General features: G+C 38.0%; 1 non-coding gene across 1 annotated transcript; it reads right to left on the bottom strand.

Annotated features, from left to right (window-relative positions):
* Window positions 1-7,341: 7,341 nt before the first annotated feature.
* Window positions 7,342-7,447, bottom strand: LOC132043469 (small nucleolar RNA R71). The gene has a single exon (XR_009411816.1). It is a non-coding gene; the product is annotated as a small nucleolar RNA R71 (small nucleolar RNA).
* Window positions 7,448-7,468: the final 21 nt, after the last annotated feature.

The following is a 7,468-nucleotide window of genomic DNA, read 5'->3' as shown; positions in this document are numbered from 1 at the left end:
ATCGAATCGACCTCCTAATTGCTATTACTATCAATTCAAATGTAGCTTAACTTATTTCTATAGGTCACTCGTACTCGCAACTTAGTCAAATCCTATCCTTATTATTGACACGACCTTCAAGACGTATTACAAACCCATATCTCATTCTCCTTTTATTTCTCGTAAAATTTTGACAGAGTTCTCCGTATTTTTATTCTGAAATCCGGCATCGCCAGAAATACCAATAATGCCTCACAGGCTAACATATATATATATATATATATATATATATATATATATATATATATATATATATATATATCATATCATATCACAGCCACACAGGGCTCCCAATATCAACAACAGTATAAAGATGATGAACTTACCTCGCATGTCCAACTCAAACTGCACCTGTTACACTTGCCTGTTTACTTTCCCTTTCAATCTTCAACTTTACATTTCAATCATACTTTCAAATACCTTGCCCGACATACATCTTTCGTACAATTGCTTACCCGCATACTCCCGTAACTTCCAATATCATCGTTTTCCGTCGATATGCGTCAAATTTTCTATCGAAATCAAGGGTTAGTATAAAGAATCTCATTTCCTATGTCTTGGCTCTATCGCACGATCTTGATATGAAAGAAAGGTAACATCCTAAATGTCCCGTAGCTCTCGCTATAGATGTGATGCACAACACACCGATAAACAAGACTTACTAGGACACTACGTAGACACTCCGAGGATGAACTACTCGATACCACTGCCACGACCCAACCCCGTAGGCCGTGACTAGTGCCCGAGCTGGACACTCGTATACACACCTGTTAGCTATAATCAATCCGAAACTAAACATAATATGGAAACTTATAAAAACAAAACGTCGTCTCAGAACTGTCACATATATATCAAGGCAACCCCGTTCGCCGAGGAGTCATATAATAAAAAGATACATAGTACACAAGCCGACAAGGTCGTCATAACGTACGGGGAACGTCCCCACTATATATACGTAAGCCGACAAGGCTGCCACTACATACAACATCCCAAAACATATATATATATATATACGCAAGCCGACAAGGCTGCCACTACGAATGGGAACGTCCCAAAACATAAGTCATGCTAACACAACTGAACAACATCTATATACAACCCACACATATGTCTACGTACCTCAAGAGTATCAATAGTGAAATATGACGGGACAGGGCCCCACCGTACCCCTGGATAAACATATACATTTACATCAAAGATCTATATCGAAAGTCTAGGCTCCAGAACAATGGAGCACTCCAAGACAGATGAGTAGAAGTCCTAAGCCGAAGGATCACCAAAGCGAGTATCTGTACCTGCGGGCATGAAACGCAGCCCCCCGAAGAGAGGGGGTCAGTACGAGATATGTACTGAGTATATAAAGCATGAAATACAATAAAGGAAATCATATCTGAAGTAGAGATTTCAGGAGACAAGTATGATAATCAAGAAATCACTGTACCTGTGCCTTACGAATGAAATCATGCATATCATTATCATATACCATACCCGGCCCATTATGGGACTCGGTGAATAAAGTCGTGTACATGTATACCATACCCGAGCCATCATGGGACTCGGTGCCATAATTATATCATCATATCATCGTATCATCATATCATCATATACCGTACCCGGCCCTCTAGTGAGGGACTCGGTGAACAATGTAGTGAAACTGTGCGTGATAACATACCCGGCCCGGGACTCGGTGAAAGATACAATAACAACATGCACGAGTAGAATATCATGAGCAACCATATGCGAAGTAAACCATCATCTGACACTCAATAGAATAAGTAGAATAAACTAGCACTCGAGTATCAAAGGCGATAGTCATGTTAAGTGTCACACCCTAACTAGATAGGCGTGATGGGCACCCGTCCCTTACTTGGTATGAGCGAACCCGCTCGATCCTCGTGATACACATAATCTTACCGGACTCTTAAATCATGAAATGAATGCATAAAGAAAGTTTTTCAAGAACAACATACTATTCGTCTTTTCCCAAATCAAATAAAATCAGAAACATATGAAATCAGAATAAAATGTATAATGACACATCATGACTATATAGCCGCTTACAAAGCGACATATCATACACTCGACTGCACGTAAAGTCTCTAACATAACCCAAGATACCACAACACAGATACTCGACAGGCAAAGATCCGGAAGGAAATGGAGCTCGCCAATCCCACTGGAACATCTTCTCGCTATCCTCTACTCATCCGTATACACCGCGTGGCATGAAACGCAAACCCGAAGAAAGGGGTCCGACGGAATATGTCCGAGCATGTAAAGCATGAAATACGAAACAAGTCATATCAAATAAGGAGTATAGAGAATCATAAGGCTTGCCTTCGAAACATAAATCATTATGGAACGTCAATATCATGTAGTACATATGCATATACATAACGTGTCCCGCCCTCTAGTATGAGGACTCGTAGATAGAAATCATCATATCATATATATATAACGTGCCCCGGCCCTCTAGTGAGGGACGCGGTAAATAATATCATCATATCATCATGTCATCATATCATCATGCCATCATATATATATATATATATATATATATATATATATATACGTACCGACCCCCTGCGAGGGACTCGGTGAATGTCCCGCCCTCTAATGAGGGACTCGGTAATGGAGATCCCCGTCTCCATGTATATCATATATACCATCCCGTGGGCTGCGCCATCATCATATCATATAACGTGCCCCGGCCCTCTGGTGAGGGACGCGGTGAACAACGTGCCCCGCCCTCTAGTGAGGGACGCGGTGAATAATGCAGTGGAGTTGCACGAATACATGCCCTGGCCCGGGACGCAGTGAAAGAAGTAGCAACATCTCGCACGAGCAGAGTAGTGAGAAACCATAGGCACATAAATCATCGTTACAGACTCAATGGATAAGTAGACAAATCAACGCTCGAGTATCAAACGATAGTCATGTTACATCCGTTCTCAATACCATTAGGACTCTTGAAATATCATTACGAAACATGTTACATAACGTCTCAGAGATCATAAACATATATCGAGCCAATCCGAGCCCGCCTATGAAAGTTACGGTCATTTTTCATTACAGAACATTTTTACGAACATATCATAGCAATCCGAGCCTTTCTGTAAAAGTTAGAGACATTATTCAACATAAAAAAACCTTTTTGAAACAAAAATTTTTATGCAACCTTTGAAATCCGATCATACAAAAGACATAAAGACCATAGTTCGACTATATTAAGAATGCGAAAGTCAAGAAGTGAATAAGAATCGTAGACATGCTCGGATCGTAAGAATAGAGTTACCCCGAGGCTCGTATCATGTCATATCATACAACTAAGACATGCCAAAAGAAAGAAAGGATAAGCTTTACATACCTCATCCGCTTCCTAAGCTAATCCAAACCTAAGTCTCTAAGCCTTCAAGATCTACAACAACATCATTAAGTACTAACATTAGCCATAAGCACTTAAGAATTCAATTCCAAAACTATCGCTTTATTTACGTAGAATTTGAAAGATTTCCCTATAAATTCAACATCCCCGAGAATTCAACTCGGCTAAATCTTCAACAACAATACCAACAACCATATTAACAATATCAATAATCAATTCAAAACGCATTATAACGCTAGTAACTCTTTTCAACATAATTCGACAACATTCTATTTATATTCAATTCAACTACATACATTCAAACCAACATCAACGCTCACAAGTTCAAGTACTAATCCGAGATCATTCAAACGAGGTTCAAGAACATTTCAAACAATCCGACAATATTCAAAACAACACATATACTATTCACGAAACCCTCCATTCTAGAAACAACAACAACACATTTATTTCTTCCAAATTCATGAACTACACCAACAATCCGCACTTTAACAACATTATCTTCATAAATATAAGAAACTATATTTAATTCACATTAGCTTCCAAAAACAGCCCCACAACAATTTTAACTTCAATTTGAACCATTAAACCTTCATTTTACATCATAGAATTCACAACAACAACAACAACCAAAACACTAAGTAAATTTAGTTCATTCCTTGTCACAAAACAGCCCATACTCACGGCTCAACATCAACATACAAGGTTTCATGAATTTCATCCATTTCTACGCACTATTCCCTCCGTTGTAATCCGTTAAAACTCTGAATAAACTTGTTAACAATGAAAAGGGACCTTAATCTTACCTCAAGTGTGCAGCCACCACGTCCACCCTATTCTTCTTGGTTGATTTTTAGCTCAAATTGAAGGCAACACGACTTACGACACTTTTCTCTTCATGGGCTTCGGAATTCGGGGCGCGAATTTTGGTCAAAATTAGTTTTTCTCTCTAGACTCCTCTCTCTTTTCTCCAGAATTTTCTGGGTGTTTTGGTATGAAAAATGAGGAGAAAAGGCTGATATTTCATTTAAAAAGGTGTGGGTAATGGGCCTGACCCTTGGGCTCGGGTTGGGCACCGGCCCATCGACCTTTCTACCTTAAAACGTCCATATCTCTGTATCTCGATGTCTCCTGTGAACCCACGACCTACGGTTGGAAAGCTATTTCAATTATCTACAACTTTCATTCTGGGAGTTTTCCAAATTCCAAACTCATAATACAGTTTTGGCCCCTCGAAGTCAGATCACCTGAAGACATTTTCTTAAATCGTTCGTTTGGAGGGCTTACACTCATTTTTAGCTTATGGGTCCTTCTTAGGACTTGCTCAACTTCACATGTACTACCCATATATCTCTTCATATGTCCTTTATAAAATCCCGACATGTGGGTCCCACCTTAACTTCTCAACTTGGCTAGAGTTTGTAAGTTGCCAAGAATGAATGTTTTGATTGCTCCAACAACTACTCCACGTTAGCCCTTCCAATTGGTGGGAATGCTAGAAGAGAATATTTTTTGATCACTATTTGCGGGCTTCCATTTTGGTCACCATGGCCGAATGGCCCTTCTTATTTTCTCCAAGTTTCTTCAAAGTTCTAAGTGTTGAAAAAGATGAATTCTAGTCTTGCTTGTCATCCAATATGCTCATATACAAGTCATCCATGTGTCCCAATTAGCTTGGATGAATCAAATTTGGCAAATGGGGACCACCCCAAACCACACGGCCAACTTGGTCCTTAATTCATGAAATGTTAACTTTCCATAATTCACTTTAACCCCAAATTTTCCTTAATATTTCCATCCAATAAAATTGTAAGCAACTTGTGCCTTAAAATAAAATCGGAGGTCAAAAGTCTCTACCTCGTATCCCAGAATAGTCTTGTCCTTAACTTATCTTGGTTAGCTCGGATTATCCCAATGTACAAATTACGGGATATAACATTAAGTACCCATAGAATGTCACTATGGACTATATCAAATAGAGCCTCAGGAATCATAGACACGTATCAATATAATATGAAACCGCTTATGGAAGTCAAGGACATTAGTCATTGTAGAGTCTTTAAGAATAGGAACTTTTACGTACCAACTACTATCCAACGTATAGAAGACTCGAGGGGCAATAGCTCAATTACCTTAAGAGTTCTAACATCAAGAAGTGAATAAGAACCATGAATCACACTCGGAACTTATGAATAGAATTACCCCAAAGCTCGTATCATAAATCATTTATATCTAAGACATGCCAAAAGAAAGAAGGGATAGCTTTACATACCTTTAACGCTTATCCGTAACTCAATACGTATATGCTGCCCGAAGTGTCTCAACCTATATTAAAATGTTAAGAACTATAGTTAAGCTACGGAAAGGTTCAAAACGTATTCCAACGTATAGTAGCTTTCAAGAAAATTAGGCGGCATTTCCCTTATACTCAAACCAACTACATAACAACCAAGTCAACATCAACAACCACATGTTCAAGTACTATATCAAGTCTAGCAAAGACAAGATTCGAGAATACCCCGAGATGTACTCGCATGACATTCCAAATCAACCCACACATTACAACATTCGATAATAATCAACATAACGACTACGACATATTCAAATTACTTCTAATAATCTATAGCCACACACTTCATCGAAACGACCTTATAACAGCCCAACCATTATAACAACACAATGCATAATCTTAACTATACTTAATCTTCCAATTCAACAAGAATAACAACATGCCCAAAACAGCCCCTAATCACAATATAAAAAGATGCCCGATAATCTTACGAACATCTACGAATACACCAAGCAAACTATATACGCTTCTTCTACGTTATCTCATACACTCCTTTCATCTAAATTCGTGAATCATACCAGCAAGCACACGACAACAACATCAATCATTCGTACACAATCAATTATTCAACAAGTTCTTAAAAGCCCACAAAACAAATACAACTTCAACTTTAACCATTTAATTCCTTCACTCTCATCATATAATCCATGACAACAACAACCACAATGCTAATTAAAATTAATTCATCATTTCTAATTAGAACAGCCCCCTACACGGTCCAAAAAACACCTCAACATTAACATATACAATTCCTTCACTTTTAACACATAATCCATAATATTAATAACAATAACAACAATCAAACCTAACCTAATTTGAACATCTCCAATTCTGTCCATTTCAACACCAACACTAATCATGCAATTTTCTTACCTCCAATTCCACTTAACACAAATTAATCTCTCCATTACAACATCATTAACTCCAATTTCATTACAAGAGGAAGAAATCTTACCTCAAATTTAATTAGGATCATTCTTCAATTTCTTGCACTAATTGCACCACTTCTTCTTCCTCGATAATCTTAAGAATACCCCCCTGAACATGTAGAACACTTTTGGGATTGATAATTTTTAAGGAAGCTTGGGGCCATGGACAGCCATGGCCGTGCTCTCTCTCTCTATCTCACTAGTGAATGGAACAGCTTCTCTCTAATTCAACTTTGTGGATGATGAATCAATTAGTCAGTCATCTTTAGGCTATTTATATACTTCCATACCATGTTGACAAGCGTCCCACTATGGCATGGACCAATCAGATTTGGCCATGTTGTAGTGGGGCCCACTTAGTGCATTATTTAATCTTAATTAATCTTAATTAATCACTAATCCCCACTTAATAATCTAATCATGGTTAATTAATCCCTAATCTCCACTAATATTTCTATACCAATTAAAATTTATAAATAATTCGTGCACTAATTAAAATCAGGGATTAAAAGTCTCTATCTCATATCCCAAAATAATCTTGTCCTTAAACTTATCTCGATTAGCTTAAAAATATTCCAATGTACAAAAATACGGGATATAACATCTCAAGAAATGGTACCCTCCTAGCAAGAAGGCTGAGATTCGTGATAAGATATATGAATTTAAGCCGTGACCGGGGGAACAGTTATATGAAGCTTGGGAGAGATTCAAAGAGTATTTGTAGAAGATTCCGAATCATGGTTTTCTGGAGAACATATTAGTGGA

Source organism: Lycium ferocissimum, unplaced genomic scaffold, assembly GCF_029784015.1.
Source record: "Lycium ferocissimum isolate CSIRO_LF1 unplaced genomic scaffold, AGI_CSIRO_Lferr_CH_V1 ctg25157, whole genome shotgun sequence".
Classification (NCBI taxonomy): Eukaryota; Viridiplantae; Streptophyta; class Magnoliopsida; order Solanales; family Solanaceae; genus Lycium; species Lycium ferocissimum.
Note: the sequence above shows the minus strand (reverse complement) of the source record. Positions and strands in the feature narration are given on the sequence as shown.